Source organism: Rhinopithecus bieti, unplaced genomic scaffold (genome assembly GCF_001698545.2).
Source record: "Rhinopithecus bieti isolate Rb0 unplaced genomic scaffold, ASM169854v2 scaffold_33937, whole genome shotgun sequence".
Taxonomy (NCBI): Eukaryota; Metazoa; Chordata; class Mammalia; order Primates; family Cercopithecidae; genus Rhinopithecus; species Rhinopithecus bieti.
Genome location: NW_016814873.1, coordinates 1,178,347 through 1,194,096, shown reverse-complemented (window position 1 = coordinate 1,194,096; position 15,750 = coordinate 1,178,347). Strand labels below are relative to the sequence as shown.

The 15,750-nt window shown below is 54.8% G+C and overlaps 1 protein-coding gene across 6 annotated transcripts in view; it reads left to right on the top strand.

The window, feature by feature from the left end:
* Positions 1–5,563: 5,563 nt before the first annotated feature.
* MEF2D (myocyte enhancer factor 2D) overlaps positions 5,564–15,750 on the top strand; it is a 37,226-nt gene continuing 27,039 nt past the window's right edge. For 3 of the 6 annotated variants that reach the window (XM_017852511.1, XM_017852509.1, XM_017852508.1), the window contains exon 1: positions 5,567–5,926. The gene's annotated coding sequence lies outside the window, so the exon portion shown is untranslated. Of the gene's footprint in view, positions 5,927–15,750 lie in introns of all 6 variants that reach the window. The other 3 variants (XM_017852513.1, XM_017852510.1, XM_017852512.1) reach the window with 2 other exon arrangements.

Below are 15,750 nucleotides of genomic sequence, written 5' to 3'. Positions count from 1 at the left end.
AGTCTCGCTCTGTCGCCCAGGCTGGAGTGCAGTGGCTGGATCTCAGCTCACTGCAAGCTCCGCCTCCCGGGTTCACGCCATTCTCCTGCCTCAGCCTCCTGAGTAGCTGGGACTACAGGCGCCCGCCACCGCGCCAGGCTAATTTTTTGTATTTTTAGTAGAGACGGGGTTTCACTGTGGTCGCGATCTCCTGACCTTGTGATCCGCCCGCCTCGGCCTCCCAAAGTGCTGGGATTACGGGCGTGAGCCACCGCGCCCGGCCTTTTTTCTTGTTTTTGAGACGGAGTCTCGCTCTGTCGCTTATTATTGTTGAATGCTTACTATGCAACAGGTACCATACTAGAACTTCACAGAAATTGATGCATTTAATTCAAACAGCAAGTCTAGCTCTAAGTAGCATTAACCCCATAGGACAGTTATTACAACTAAGATGAAGAGACTTGTCTAAGGTCACTCCACTAGTAAACAGTATTAATGGAATTGTAACCCAAGTTTATATTTATAACCCAAGTTATATATATAACCCAAGCCTGTCGCCCAGGCTGGAGTGCAGTGGCGCAATCTTGGCTCACTGCAACCTCCGCCTCCCGGGTTCAAGCGCTCCTTCTGCCTCATCCTCCCGAGTATCTAGGACTACAGGCGCGCGCCACCACGCCAGGCTAATTTTTGTATTTTCAGTAGAGATGGGGTTTCACCATATTGGTCAGGCTGGTCTCGAACTCCTGACCTCGTGATCCGCCCATCTCGGCCTCCCAAAGTGCTGGGATTGCAGGCGTGAGCCACTGCGCCCGGCTCTACCCTGCATTTCTTTCTGCTCCAAGACATTTCCCCACACCCCATTTCGTTCCTCCCAGGCCAAATCTCATAGCCAAAACCTGGCAGGCCGTGAGCGTCTGGCCCTTTAAGTCTACCTTCTTCCCCCCACGTGCCGTCTGGTTGGGCTGGCGACGCTGACGCACGCGTGACGTCAATGGCAGCTGGTGGAGTTTGGGCACGAGGAGCGAAGTTGGGATGGGGGTGGGGGGGGCGAGAGAGAAGGCGGTTAATTTGCATTTAAAGGGGCCACTCCCTGGTTAGCGATCAGGGCTCTAAAGAAATGTGTATTCGGCAAACTTTCTGTCCTGGGTTATGGGGCAAGAAAAAGGCGTGGTACAGCTGAAATAGGCGGCGACTGGAGTTTGCGATGACAATTATGTCCTTCCGCGGAAAGGGGGAAATAGTCCGTCGGTGCCCTGGCTGGGAGCACGTGACCGGGAGGGGGCGGATGTGGGGGGGGGCAAGAGAGAAGGAGGGAGGAGCTGGGGAGACGACTGTCAGGCTGTGTTTCAGCTGCCCCCACCCCCACATCCTGCCCACTCTCCTGCAGCTGCCACCACATCCTGCCCAGCCGGGGGCAGGGAGCTTCTGTGGGGGTGATGCACTGACCGAGGACCTGGCTTTGGCACCCCCTCCCTGCCCGCTTCAGCTCCAGGGTGGGCCGTCTGCCCTTTGCCCCAAGCACCCTGATCCTGAGCTTGGGGCACAACTCTGCCAGTACAGCCTGACACCTCTCTGCCTGACTGCCCTTTCCCCCCAACTCTGGCCTAAACTTAAGTGGGACTTGTGCGGAGTGGTGGGACAGGCCAGACCACAGCCCCATCCTCAGGCTAGCACAGTTTTCAATGGACAAATGAGGTGTTCAATAAACGGTTTTATAATCTGAACTCAGATACATAGCTGCACACACATACACACACACACATATACAGATTCATGTTAACACATTTGCTGAGTGCATTCTATGCCAGGTCCTGCAAGGCCCAAAAGACTCAAAGTCGAGTTAGATTGCTGCCCTCAAGGGGCCCAGGATCTGGTGAGGAGTGTGTACAGAGGAGGCAGATACACAGAGCAGAGTGCACTATATAAGCAGGTGCAGAATAATACCCAAGTCCACACAGAGCATGTATATACAGAACTGCTGTACACCTGCTGATGGCCTTTCCTCTCACAAGACAAGGTGGCAGATGTAGGGACTGCTGGGATCACTTGAAAACTGGGGGAAAAATGATCAGCTCAATGGAAGGGATGAGGTGGATGGACATAGGGGACTGGAGATTGTCCAGATGGCTGCAGGGAAGGTGAGAGGGGGCCAACCAAGGTGCTAGACAGATTAGAGGCTGGACCAGCAGTAAAGGCTTCCCAGGGCTACAGGATAGGCAGGCAGAGAAACGGCCCTTGGGGCACGAGGATGAGGAAGACTTTTACAAATTTAAGTTGGATTAGGGATGCTTGGGAAGGGGTGAACAAAAAGAGTTGTCTATGTCCCTCTGTCATATAAACTTACGAAGATGATATGGTGGAGAGGAGTTTACACACACTTTTAAAAGACTTCAGTGAGCATGTAAGTGATTCCTAAAGGATTTTATAGCAGCTTTGGCCTGTTAGGTAACTCTTCTCTAGGAAAAATGGATGGGTAGCCAGAGTGGGAGGAGGAAAAATGAGACCTAGGCATCTGAACTTGCTCAGGTATACCCTACCCAGGGGATTCTGGAATGGGAAATCCAGGAGCCAGAAGAAAAAGATTTAGCGAGACACTTTGAGGAAGTCCTTATTTCAATCTAACTTCCAGCAACATTACTCCCAAACCCTTTCTTACCCCTCCATGGGTATTAAGGCCCTACGTTTGTTACTTTTGCTCACTCATTTGGTTTTCTCTATATTCTAAATTATACCCCAGTTGTAGTGTCTGCCTTTCCTACTCTGTTCTCTAGGGAATTCTGTCAGTATCTTGGGGGTCCAGCACACTGCATCTCACCCACTGAGCTCTTCCCTCCTTTCCCTTTTCCCTCCTGCTCCTGGCCCTTTAAAACCCTCCCCAGGTGACTCACCTTCCTTCCTCATTCCTTTGTTAAGGACCCAACATTCCAAGACTGGGAGGATCAATCAGCCAATCACAGCCCTGGCAAGCCTACCTCAGGCTTGAGATTGGCTGTAACTGTGGTTGGCGGGAGGCTCACCACGCTGATATAAAGGATGTTGGGGGAGGGGGTTTCTGGGAATCGGCCCTGGGAAAGAATTTGTTCTGGTGTTGGTTAGTTTTTGGAGAGATTCCTTCAAGTAGAGCTGGAGCCAGAGGGTTCTTCGACTTGGAGAGCCTCGAAACTGAAGGCGGCTGAGAACCCAGCTCTCTTGGTCTCCTGGGGACTTGGCTGACCCCTGCCCACTTTCTTTTCTTTCTTTCTTTTCTTTTTTTCTGTGATCTGGGACCCAGAGGTCTGAAGACTGAATTCCCAGGCCTGATCCTAAGAAGTCTTTTCCAGCAGCCTTGGATCTCTTCAGTCTCAACATTCTGCTTTCCCGACGTCGGAAACAGCCGGAAAATAAACACCCTGATGACTAAACGGTTTCTCCAGCTAGAGCCTAGGGAAGCACTAAAAATAGAGGCCACAAGTGAGGGGAGGTTCCCCACTTGAGGGGGGTTGGCACTTTCCCATCCTGCTACTGCCATAGCCTCAAGCCTGGCACAAGGCTCTGTTCTTCTCTGTCCTTGGGGGAAGAGGCAGATGGGCTCCCCCTGCCTACCCTGAAGTCTTTTGGGCAAACTAGCCCTGCCTGGCAGGGGTAACTCACATCTTCTGGTGTTGGGGGCCTAGCCTCCCAGACCCAATGAGGAACTGAGAAGCTATATTTGGGGACACGGTGGGACACTGTTTCCTGAAACGGGGGTCAGGTAGAAGGGTTGGAAACTGAGGACAAGGAAATAGGAGCTTGCTGGCTTCCTGTCTTAGGACACACAAGATAAGTCTCCAACCTATTTGCAGAGCAAGTCCAGTGACCTCATCTCCTTTGAGGCTTGCATGGGCCAATGGAGGCCTAGAGGGTTCTTTGCAGACCAGCCCTTGGCCCAACGGTCTGGTTTGGGTTATTATACAGTATAAGACATTGTACTAAGCAATCTGCCTAGAAGAACTAATTTAATCTTCACACTAAATTTCTGAGTTAGCTACTATTATCACCATCTCTTGTCTACCCATGAGGACCATGAGGTAGGGGGAAGTTAAATAATGTGCCTGTGTTCACAGTTAATGAATGGTGGAGTGAGAATCTGAACCACAGCAGCTTGACTGCAAAGTTGACATTTCTAACCACCATGACATGTTGTCTCTCCCTATATATTGGAGTCTTTGTCCGGTAAATCAGATCCAGCCAGATAGAAATCAGGGTGTGTGTCTGGGCGCGGTGGCTCACGCCTGTAATCCTAGCACTTTGGGAGGCCGAGGCGGGCGGATTGCCTGAGCTCAGGAGTTCAAGACTAGCCTGGGCAACACGGTGAAATCCCGTCTCCACTAAAATACAAAAAATTAGCCGGGAGTGGCGGCATGCGCCTGTTGTCCCAGCTACTCGGGAGGCGGGAGGCGAGGCAGGAGAATAGGTTGAACCTGGGAGGCGGAAGTTGCAGTGAGCCAAGATCGCGCCACTGCACTCCAGCCTGGGCGACAGAACAAGACTCCGTCTCAAAAAAAAAAAAAAAAATCGGGGTATGTGAAGAACTGAGTGCCCTTCTGTTCTGCAAGGTTCTTTGAGATCTAAGCCAGATGCCATCATTTCCTTACGCTCCTGGGACAAAGCAGCAGGACTTGGAAGTAACACGGATACTGAAGAGGACGGGTCAGTTGTCCAGTAGGCATGGCACCCACACTCCTGTTGTAGGGCACGTAAAGATTCACCACACCCTGGAGCAACCAGGAATTTGAAAATAAAAAAAAAAATTGAAGAGCTACTACTGCTCCTTTAATAAGATATCTCTGGGTGTTTACTGTGCGGCGGGAGGTGGGGAGGAATTAGGGTCCCGCCCCTTTAAATTGCCCCCTCGGCAGTTAAGTGCTGTGGGGCCCCGCAAGCACTGGAGATTAGGTCACCCAGGAACTATGAGCTGTCGCTTTAAATTGCTGGGCGTCTGCCGAGCCGGGCCCTGGGACGGGAGGGGGCCTGTCACAGGTAGAGGGAGCAACTGAGCTCCCTAGGTAACCCCCACACCCCCAAGAATGTCGCCCTTTTAAGTGGGGCTTTGTCACACACCAAGTGGGGGAGATGGGAGCTTTTCACCACTTCCAGTCTTCCCTTAATTTATCTACTTAGACTCCCACCTCCCAACTCTCCCGGGGCCCGGGGCTGGGAGGAGGTCCTGAGGTGGCGCGTGTTGAGAGTGCGCGTGCAGCTCGCACGGCCTCCCCGGAAAGGACCTCCTGGAGCACGCGGTGGCAGCAGCGCCAAGCGGGCGGCCGGCGTGCTCCGAGGGGCACCGTGGGATCGGACCGATCCCTTAAAGGCCTCTGGGTCTCGCTTTCCTACTTTGCCTCGCTTCGTCCCTTCCTCCCTCCCTCCCGGCAAGCGGAGGGATCCGCCGCTCCCGGCGCCACAGCCTAGCTTGAGGGGGGCGGTAGGGCGGGGGCCGACCTGACTCGGCCCGGCCCGGCCAGCCCTGGAGAAGCGGGGGGCGGGGCCGCGTCCTCGGGACCGCCCCAGCTCCGGCTCCGCCCCGCAACACCCACACGTGCCTCCCATTGGCCTCCACACCTGTCCGTCACCCTGTTCTCCCCACCCCTCAAGCTAGGCTGAGCTGTGCCTACGTCGGCCTCGACTCCCGGGGGCTGGAGGAGTTACCTTTGGAGCCCGAAAGGAGGAAGGAAGCAAAATATCAACAACAGCCAAGGCGGCTCGGGCTCTCGGCCCCGGTTCCCTGCTTGCCCGCCGCCCGCCTGCTGGCCCCCGCGCCCACGACGGGGGCCCAGGCCCCACGGCGCCGCCCAGGGCCCGCGCGGACGCCGGCCTCATTTATTATTCCCCCCGCCCGGAGCTGCGGCTTCCTGGTGTTGAAGATCCCCAGGACCAGGGGCGAGGGCTACCCGCTCTTTGCCGTGACAACACCGTTCCCCCAGGCGGGCTGGTGAGTAAAGAAAAATAATGCGCCTGCCACTTTAAGAGGCCCCTCCCCACTCGGGCCAGGGGTTGGGGTGGAGGGTGGTCTAGACCGTCCCCCTGAGGGGTGGGATGGGGCAGCCCCCGGGCCGGGAGCAACTCGCGATGCGGGCCATGTTTTCGTGTGGCGTTGGCGGGGATTACCTAGGGGACTGTTTGTGTCAGGGAGTCTGCCGTGGGGGACAAGTGGAGTGGGCTGCAATTCCCTTGGGTGTTGGGAGTACGGGGTGGGGACGGGCGGATTGGGGGTGCGCCCGCTTGTTCGCCTAGGGGGTTTACGACGGCCTCCGAGCGGTCTGGGACGGGGCGCCATCCTCCGAGGGGGTCTCCGGTGACAGCCGGGAGCGACTGACATTTTAACAGCCGGCCCTCCCTCCCTCTCCCTCCTCTCGCCGCCTGTTCCCTCCTCCTTGGCCCGAAATGGTGCAGAAGGGGGCCTGGGAGGGCGGCGGGAGGGTGGAGGCAGGGGAGCCGCAGCTGTTTGGGAAGCGGGGAGGGAGGGGGGATGTTGTTCAGATGACACCGGGGTGGGGGGGTTGGGGTGTGTGAGTGTGTGTGTCTCCGGGGCCCGTGTTTGCCGGGTGCCTGTGGAGTTGGGACGCGGAGTCGCCACGAGGTGGGCATGCAGGACCCTTCCTTGGGACCTCCTAGCCCCGCTTCCGAGACCCCGATGTGGTTTGTCAGCAACCCCAGCTGGAGAACTCCCTGGCCAGAAGTTTACAGCTGTTCAACATCTGGGCAAGAGTTCTCTAGTCCCTCTCTCCACCTATGGCAGGCGGAGCTGGGTTGCGAGTGGGGGTTTAGGGAGTTTGGGGAGCTTTTGGGAGGGTGGGCCAAGGAGACCAAAATGCATTTAGTCCCCCACTCCAATGCCAGCCTCCCTCCTACCAGATTTGGGTCTTAGGGGATGGGGAAAGGGGCCCCTCCCCTAGTGAGTCACGCTGTCCTCTCAGCAGCCTTCTGAGGGCTCCCCCTGAAAGGAAGGCACTCTAGGAGCCACCGACTGGGTTATCCCAGGTTTGCCCTTCTGAGTGGGAGCTTCCCTCTGCCTCCCCTTACTTGGTGCACTGTTGATGGATTGGGGGAGGGTATCGCGGGCTTGGAGAGATCCTGTGTCCCTCTTTGCTGTGCCTAACCCCCATTTGAGTTTTCCTCAGAGTCCTGGTTTCTTTGCTTTGGGGTGGGGGTGGCGCTTATCCACTCCTCCTCCTATCCCTTCAGTGGGTCTCCGCAGCAATTCAGGGTCCAGCCGAGACTATGGGAAGTTTGCCGTCTGGGGCGGTGACCTTGGGCTGCTCTGGCCTGGAGATACGAGGGAGAGTGCAGGTCAGCCTGAGATTGGGTGTTTTGGCGTTTGGGAGCTGTCCACCTCCCACTCCTCTCCCAGCCCCAACAGGAAGGTCTCAGTAGCTGAGGAGAGCACCGAAAAGGCACATGTCAGTGTTCACAGATGTCCACTGCTTGTGGCCACGGGGTCACACCCGCCCCAGGACTTAGTCTGGCTCTCCCAGCTCCCACGGCCCTGCCTGGGAACGAATTTCCTTCCTGTGGTTTCCCAGTGTGTTGGGCAGGAGATGGGGGTGGGGTAGGACTATTGTGGGAGTGGCTGAGGACCTATTTATGTGGGGTGATTGGGGGACACTGGAGCTTATATGGAACTCCTTCCCCACTTGCCCCAGCATAGGCATTTGGGCCCTTGGGTCTCAGTGATTATATTCTCTTTGTTGTAACTCCCCTGCCCCGGCCAACACACCCTGTATGTTTGCATATGTGTGTATATGTATGTGTGTGCATGTACATTTGTAAAGGGAGGGGTCTCTGGTCTCTCTGGAGGGAAGGGGGAAGGGAGGAGCTTTTACTCACTCCTGTAGGGACCAAAAAGGTTGAGTTTTTTACCTGAGATCACACAGCAAATCTGTGTAAGAGCTTTCATCTTTCCACTCGTTTAGGCACAACTTCGTAGTAGGGAGGGATTCTAGGAAGGGAGACACACACAGTCCGTGTTCATGGAAGCCCCAGTCCAAGGGGAGAAGCAGGACCCAGAGAGCGTCATGATCCTTATGTTGGGGGATGGGCGTGGGGAATTGGCTAGAGCTTCTGTCTGCTGTACTCAATGCCTGAGAGAGTGGTGGAGGACTTGGAGGGGTGGCAGGTGCTGTCCGTGTCCACTCCACTCTGCACTTGGTGCCCCTGGGCTGCAGGGCCTGGGCATCCTGGCTCTGCCCCCTTGGCTCCTGGTTCTCCTCATAGGCTGGGAGATATGATAGTCTTTCTGGCTGCTGTTATATAATCTCTCTGTAGCAGGGTTGTTTTTTTTTTTTTTTTTTCAGTCTTTCCTGGGAGATGTGATGGGGAAGAGAAGGCAGAGGGAGACTCTTCAGGTTGGGGGGCGCTAAAGGAGCAGTAGTAAGGAAGATTGGGGTGGGAGGTACCTTGGCCCCTGAGGAGGCCTTGGGGATAGGCCCTCATTGATTATGGCCCAGCCCCTCCGACCCTTCTCCTCTACTGTGCCCTCAAAGGGTCTCTCTGCTGTGGTCGTCCCTTGCTCTTATACCCCCAGAGAGGCCTGGACCTCTGCCCGTTTTGTCAACCTTCTCTTCCTGGCCAGCTGGGCCCCCTGCTCTCCCTGGTTGGCACTGGATCCAGAATCTCAGTGCTTTTGCTGGCCTGGTGTGGGCCCTTGGTTGCACACTTTGCCATACACCTGAGTACCTCTATGGGGACAAGGGAAGTCCAGGATCTGATGGGTGGGCCCAACATTTCCCTAGTTGTATTTGAGCCAGGCCCCCTGTTTCTTTGCCTCTTTAGTCCAGAGGGTGGTGGCCTTACTGGAAAAGAGGAGTTGAGGGCCTTGACTTAATACAGGCCTTGACCTCTTGGACACATCGTTGGTGTTCATCAGGTTCTGTAAGTGGGTATGAGGATCCGATGTGAGCTTGGAACCTGTCATCAAGGGTTGGGTTCTCAGTCTCCCGGCACTGTGGTGGTGGGATTCTCCCCATCCTGCGGGACCATGGCTGGGACTCTCAAGACTCTCTCAGGCCAGCTGGTTTAAGGCAACTATCTCTCTTTTATAGGGAAGGAGGAAATGGTGGCAGGCTGGCACAACCTCAGCATCACTGTAATCGCTGGTGGCTTTTATGAGCCAGTCATGGGGCCGGAGTCCGGCCAACTGTCTGTCCTTCTGTCCCAGTTTGGTGACTTACTCATGGAGGGAGGGGCGGTTAGGTACTAGAAGCTGTGTTCTAGAAGCTGGACGGCTGACTGTATTGTGGTTGATGTCACTCGTCTATCCATGATCACATGGATATATCACATATAATCTCTCTGTAGCAGGATGGAGGTAGGATGGAGCTTAGACTTCAAGAAGAACTTCCCAGTGGGGAAGCTGGGGAGAAAGAGATGGCTCTAATTTGGCATAGGAAAGGAGGGGAACTCAAAGCGCTTTCTTTTCCAGTGGCTCTCCCGAAAGGCCTTGACCTTTGGCCTGGTGGGGTCGGTGCTGTTTGGATCTTGGAATATTTATTTTCTTTTTCCTCTCCCTGCTTGTCGCTGAAAGTATTCTGAGGCATTTGTCCTGGAACTGTGGGAGAACTAGCCATTAGGCCCCTTTCTCCTAGTAGTGGGAACTAGATAGGGGTCTCATGTAGACAGGCATGCCCAATGCGGTCCACAGCATTTAGTGGTACACATGCAGGAAGGTGTGCAACGCATACATACTGGTATATACACACCCACAGAGCAGCTGCTGCACTGCGGGAGGTGGGGGGTAGTGAATGGCAAAGATGATTAAAGGATTGGAGAGTTGGGATGGGTTTGAGGGGACCGGAGGCAAGAAGGCGAAGGGCATAGCAAGAACTTTGAAGAGAGAAGGGCTGACTGGAGCAGGAGGGATTAAGGTTAGACCACAGATGGGCAGGCAGAGCCCTGTCTGCAAAATAAAGAGCATGGCTTGTGAGTCAAGGAGCCTTGGCTGACTTCCATCCGTGCCCCCTACCCCCGCCTCACATGCTCCTCTCTGTGGTCCTGGCACAGCCTGCCTCTGCCCCTCACACTGACCGTGTGTCCCCGGGTCACTCCTCTTGGGCCCCAGCTTTCCAGATGTACAGAGTTTCGCCTTTCGGTGATTAACACCTGGGTGTTTTGGTGGTTTGTCGCTGGTCTCTGTTGCCCTCCCCACTCACCTTGATGAGCAAGGCCACTGTGAGGCATCAAGGCTACATCAAAGCCCTCAGGCATTTGGGGGTAGGTCCTTGGCCTAGGTGATCCCCAAGGCCCTCTTCATCTGAAATTTTCCTTTTCCTGTGGCCGAGGCTAAAAGCCTCTCTTTTCTGAGAGCCAAGTCATGCTTCTGGTTAGTCCTGACTGGTGTGGAGACAGGGGAATGCATTCATTGATTCTGCACAGGACCCTGATAGCCAAGGCGGTGAGAGGCTCTTGTGCCTGTCTTACTTCTCTTCTTCCTGCTGTAGGCTGGGAGGGGAGGGACATGTCCAAAGCTCTGGCCTGTCGCTTGCCACACCCAGGCGGGACCATATTTACTCATTTAAACTTACCCTCCCAGGAGGCTCTGGGCTCTAGGCCTGGTCACTGACCTTGGCTTGTTGCCTCTGGCTAGGTACTCTGGCCACTCTCCTAGGAGCTGGGCAGACCAGCAAACCATACAGGGGGAGCTTTTTTTTTTTTTTTTTTTGGTCCCCTGGTCAAAGGAGCTTCACCCTCAGCATTACCCCACTTGCCCAACTTTCCAGTATACTTTGAAGACCAAAAACCAAAACTTTTTCATTTTTTTTTTTGAGGCAGGATCTTGCTCTGTTGTCCAGGCTGGAGTGCAGTGGTGCCATCATGGCTCACTGCAGCCTCCCATTCAAGCGATCCTCCCACCTCAGCCTTCTGGGTAGCTGGGACTCCAGGTGTGAGCCATCGTGCCCCGCCCAAAAACCAAAACTTTTGAGATCCCAGTGGAGAGAGGTGACGGGTTCTCAAAAGGGAGGAAGGAAACTTCCATTTCTTGTGTTCGTGTGTACCAAGCTTCGTACTGAGCATGGGAACATAAGAAGACTGTTTCTCTCTAAAACTGTTATTTTGGATTGGAAAACAGAGTCTCGGAGATTTAAGTGACTTATTTAAGCTTTCCTAGTTATTAGGTGTAAAGGGCTTTTGTCTGAGATTAAAGGAGAGATCCTGCCCTGCAGGACAGGGCAATGGAAAGAAGGCCTGAGAGGAGGAGGAGAAATTGAAGGGAAGAGAAAACCAGGATTCCTCAGCAGAGGGCAGAGAACCAGCCTTTGGTGGCAAGGTGAGGGAGGTATTGCTTTGACTTGAGTGTCATGGAGAAAGCCCCCAAAGCAAGGGTTTGAGGGCAAGATCAAATGACACTCCAAGACCCCTCCTGCTATCCCTGTGAGCTGCCGCATGGGAGTAATGAGAAGACACTGGAGTGGGAAGGCTTGAACCACAAGAGGCTGGGCTTGTCTCAAGGCAGACACAAGGCCAGTGTGAGCCTGCCAGGCCCAGACCTGGAGAGTTGGCCCTGGAAGGAATGTGCTAGAACTCCCAGATGGAGGGAGACTCGCTCCCACTCCCATCCAGGTTGTGAGCAGAAGCCCTGTGCCCAACAGTCAGTCTGCCTCTGCCCCTTATTTCTGGTGACGTTGAGCAACTCCCTGCCCATCTCTGTGTGAGTTTCCATACCTGTGAAAGGAAAGTGGTGCTACCTGCCTCACATGGGAAGGTAAGGGAAGGAGGTTACGCCAGAAAAAGTGTGATGGTTGCATCTTTTCTCTCAGACCTTGAGCTTTAGGCTGGCCCAGGACTTGCCTGAAACAGGGGTGGGGGCAAGCAATGCCTTTGGTGTCCAGGTAGGGATTGAGGAGGCCTTGAGGGTTCCTCCTGGCCTAGGGCTCTGTTTGGCCCTGGGATGGTTTGGGAAGCTGAGCCCAGCCCTCCCCTCCCCATCCAGCCATCTCCTTGTCTGAGAACCTGCCTCCTCCACACTTAGCCCCACGAGTCTTGCCAGATCCCTCTGGCTGCTTGATTGCTTACCCCTCATGATTCTCTCATCCTCAACCCACCAGCGAATACCTAGGGTTGAGGGTTGAGAGAACAAAGAATACGGAGAGAGCCCATCCCTGAGTTTCAAGTAGAAATGCGCGGCAGGAGGCTGGAGTGAGGAGAGGGCGCTTGGTCCCTTTTCCTGGGGTCTTTCCACTCCACCTGGATCAAGTAATGTGTAGGCAGGGGAATAGAGCAAGGGGTTTGAGGGATGATCTCAAACCTTGAGATTTTCCCTTTAAAGCGTGCGTGTATTGTGCATTTGGTGAGAGATGATGGTTGGGGTAGACTAGGAGGATGGGAATGATCTGGAAGTGGGTTTTTCAGACCTTCCTGTCACCTCTCTCCTTAACTTATGGGCCCCTTTCCTCCAGCCACCACCACTGCCTCCTCTGTGCTGAGTCTCCTTATGCAGGCCTCTGGGGCCAGGGATGGCTGGGTGGGGACAGGTGTCCTAGCCCAGCTGCTTCCTCTTGTCTCCCCCACCTGTCAGCCTGGGGGTAGGGAGCTAAGGGGGCGGGGAGTTAGGGGAACCACTTAGCCCCTCACCTGTTCTGAGGGGTAGGGCCCTGGTTGTAAACTGTAGCAGGGGAGTCAAGAGTAGACAACAGGCAGGACTCCCCTCAGAGGAAAGATAACTGCAGATCATAGTAATGGCAGGGAAAACTTGATAGGCAGAGGTCCTTGCTGGCAAAAATCTGAAGGGTCCCTGCACAGCATCCTCATGAAAGGGTTAGAAGCCAGGTATTGGTAAGGGGCACGGATTTGGGGACATGTATCTGCATAGCCTTGTGCAGGTACTGCTCTCCCTACCCCCTTCCCTCTGGGCCCCCCCTCCATCTGGCTGGGCATCTTAGCCTCACCTGGCACCTTTCCTGAAAGCAGCAAGCTAATCCTGTAAGAGCTGCCTGGCTGGCCGCCTCAGCAGGCCCACGCAGCCACGATGCCCGCCCTCCTTCCGCTGCCAGGGGCTTAGAGGACTGTCCTTCGAGTTAGAAGGAGACCCAGCCATTGCCCTGAACAGCCCCTTTAAATCCTCAGTGGCTTCTCGAGGTCATGATGTCTCTAGGAGGATTTGCTTTCCCTGATTGGATTGGCCTCTTTCGGGTTCCCTGTCATCATCGTAGGTGAACCCTTCATGTTCTCCACCTCCCCTTTCCTCATAATTAGTGCTGTCCAGTCTGAGGTCCCAGACCTTGGACTCTCTCCCCTCTCTCTTTGCTCTCATGTCCCAGCAATGAGGGCTCAGACCCCTTCATCTGCTTCAGCCAAAGCAGCCTTGTCTCAGTTCTGTGGGTCAGAAGAAAGGATCTTGCTGCTTTAAGAAAGGGGACAAACACTGCCCAGGAAGAGAATGCCCTTCTGAGACTGTCTGCTGCCTGCCTCTCTCCATTTTTCTCTCTTCAGCCTGCCCTTCCTTTGGCCAGGGGCCCACACTCCTCATTACCCCATGCCCTTATTTCCATGGAAAGTCCCTCCCCTGGTCTAACCATTAGCCCACCCGCTGCAATGGCAGGCAGCCCAGACCCAGCACTGGTGGCATTATGCTCATTCCAACGGCTCTCAAGCAGATCCGCCCCCAAGGCCCCAGCTGCCACTTTCACTTCTGTCTCCTGAGACCCCAGAGGGAAGTTGGGTTGGGGAGGTGGAAGGTGACACACTAACCGTCCCAACGGCCCCCACCTCTCCTCAGTCAGGGCTTCTGATGGCTAAGGGCCCCTGTCCATTTCTCTTGTCTAGATGACCAAAGTGGGTTAGGTAATAGTGGAAGGATTGGCTGCGGTGGGAGGGACGGAAGTTAGATAGCAGGAAGGACTTCCTAGGACTGGAGACCACTGCTGGGCTTCATTGTTTCAGAGGATATGGGAGCGGTGTAGATACTCTGGACAAATGTAGGTCAGACTTAAAGGTAGGTAGGAGATTGGTTGTCTGCAGCTCCCGTTGGTTGGCATACAATGCTGGGGCCTCCATGCCCTCCCACGTGTCACCAGCCTCGCATGCTTGGTTGGAGGGCTTCTGACAAAGCAAGTTTGAGCCCCAGAGACTACTTTGAGTCCAATGACTCAGCCCTGAGAAGTTCTTTCTGTAGTCTTATATCTATCCTACCTGCTGTCCTGGGCCATTTCCTCCCACCCTGCGCTGTGGATGGGTTTTGGAAATGGAGATAGAAATGGAAGTAAAGGACAGCTCACCTCCATCCTGCTGCTGCTGCCCCAACCTTGGCACTAAAGAGGGGAATGGGATTCTTCTCCTGTGACGCCTCAAGGCAGTGACAGAGCCACGCTTCACCCTGTGAATCTTACCAAACTCCTGTAGCGGCCATGCTTGCTTATTCCTCGTGATTTCACACCCCTCCCCTATCTCTGCCTAGACAAGAGTAGGGGACCCAGTTGGACTGAGAGCTCTAGACTCTATCACTGTGGATTACTATAAACCCAATAATGCTTTCTGGTGGGGAAAGATGGGAACAAAGGCCTGAGGTGCCAAGAACTCCACTTGGTGTCCCCAAGTGCCTATGGATCCTGGGTGGGGGTGACCCACGTCCTAGAATGGGAAGTTGAGCCTGAAGGAATAAGGTCAGAGACACTATGCAAATCCTCATGCAAATGAGTGGTGGTGAGTCATTGCAGCTTGGCCTGCTGGGATGGAATCTGAAGACAGCCTTAGGCTTGGGTTCTAGAGCTGGTCCCACCAGGGACCAAACAGTGACCTTGGGCTAGTTGCTGCTCAGTAACCACAAGCAGGTGGTCTGATAGGCATTCCCAGTGTGTGAGGGGATTGGGATGGCTGAGCCTCTGCCACAAGGGCATTGTGTGCCCCACTTGGTACTTGTTCTGGCTGACCAGAGCCTTTGTCAACCCTTGGCCATCTGTTGGAGGGTTACTGTTTAGAAGACACCTGCCCCTTCACCAGCCCCATCCTGACTCTTCTTCTAGCACCCTCATTGCCTTTCCTCCCCAACAGGAGGATGACAGACCCAGCCAGGCCATCTCTTTGGTTCCTCTCCATGAATTACACAATTCTGACCTCCCTTCCCTTTGGGCTTCCCCAGAGAGCACAGGAGCCATGTGTTTGGGCCAGAAGGGCATTTGGGCACCTAGTCCACCCAGCTACCCATAATACGGGACAGTGGGGTAAAGCCTGTAGAAGGCAGTGACTTACTCAGGATCACGCTTTAGACCAGAGCAGGGACTAGAACCCAGGTATCCAGAATCTCAGCTTAAAGACCCCATATTTCCCTAAGCTGTTCATTCCCCTACCTCACCCATCCCTTCTCTACTGGGACTCAATCTCCTGTTGCCCCCAAATACTTCCTGAGATCAGTCTGGGTAGCACTAGGAGCTTGTTTTGCGGGGTGGGGTGGTTACCTAGGATCCAGTCCAGAGGCCATAAGGGGAAGGTCAGAGCTGGAGTGGGAAGTGCTGGACCCTGGGGGACAGGCTGCTGCCTTGTAGGGAGCCAAATGGCCTCACAGCTGCTGCAGGAAGGATGAGAGCTAGACTACAGGAAGGACAAGCTGGGGTGGGGAAGACATGGAGGAGGCTCAGGAGACAGACCCTCACTGGAGAGGCATCTCCTGGGCAGAGAACAGGATGACCCCATCCCAGGAGACTTGCCAGGGAGAAGAGGGCGGGAAGCCTAGGGTGGGGCTCAGGAGAGTTGTCCAGCGGAAGCTAGGGGGAGGGCTCAGCCCTGCTGTCCATACCGGGTGCTCCCCTTGGCAAGTCAGTTCCTGTC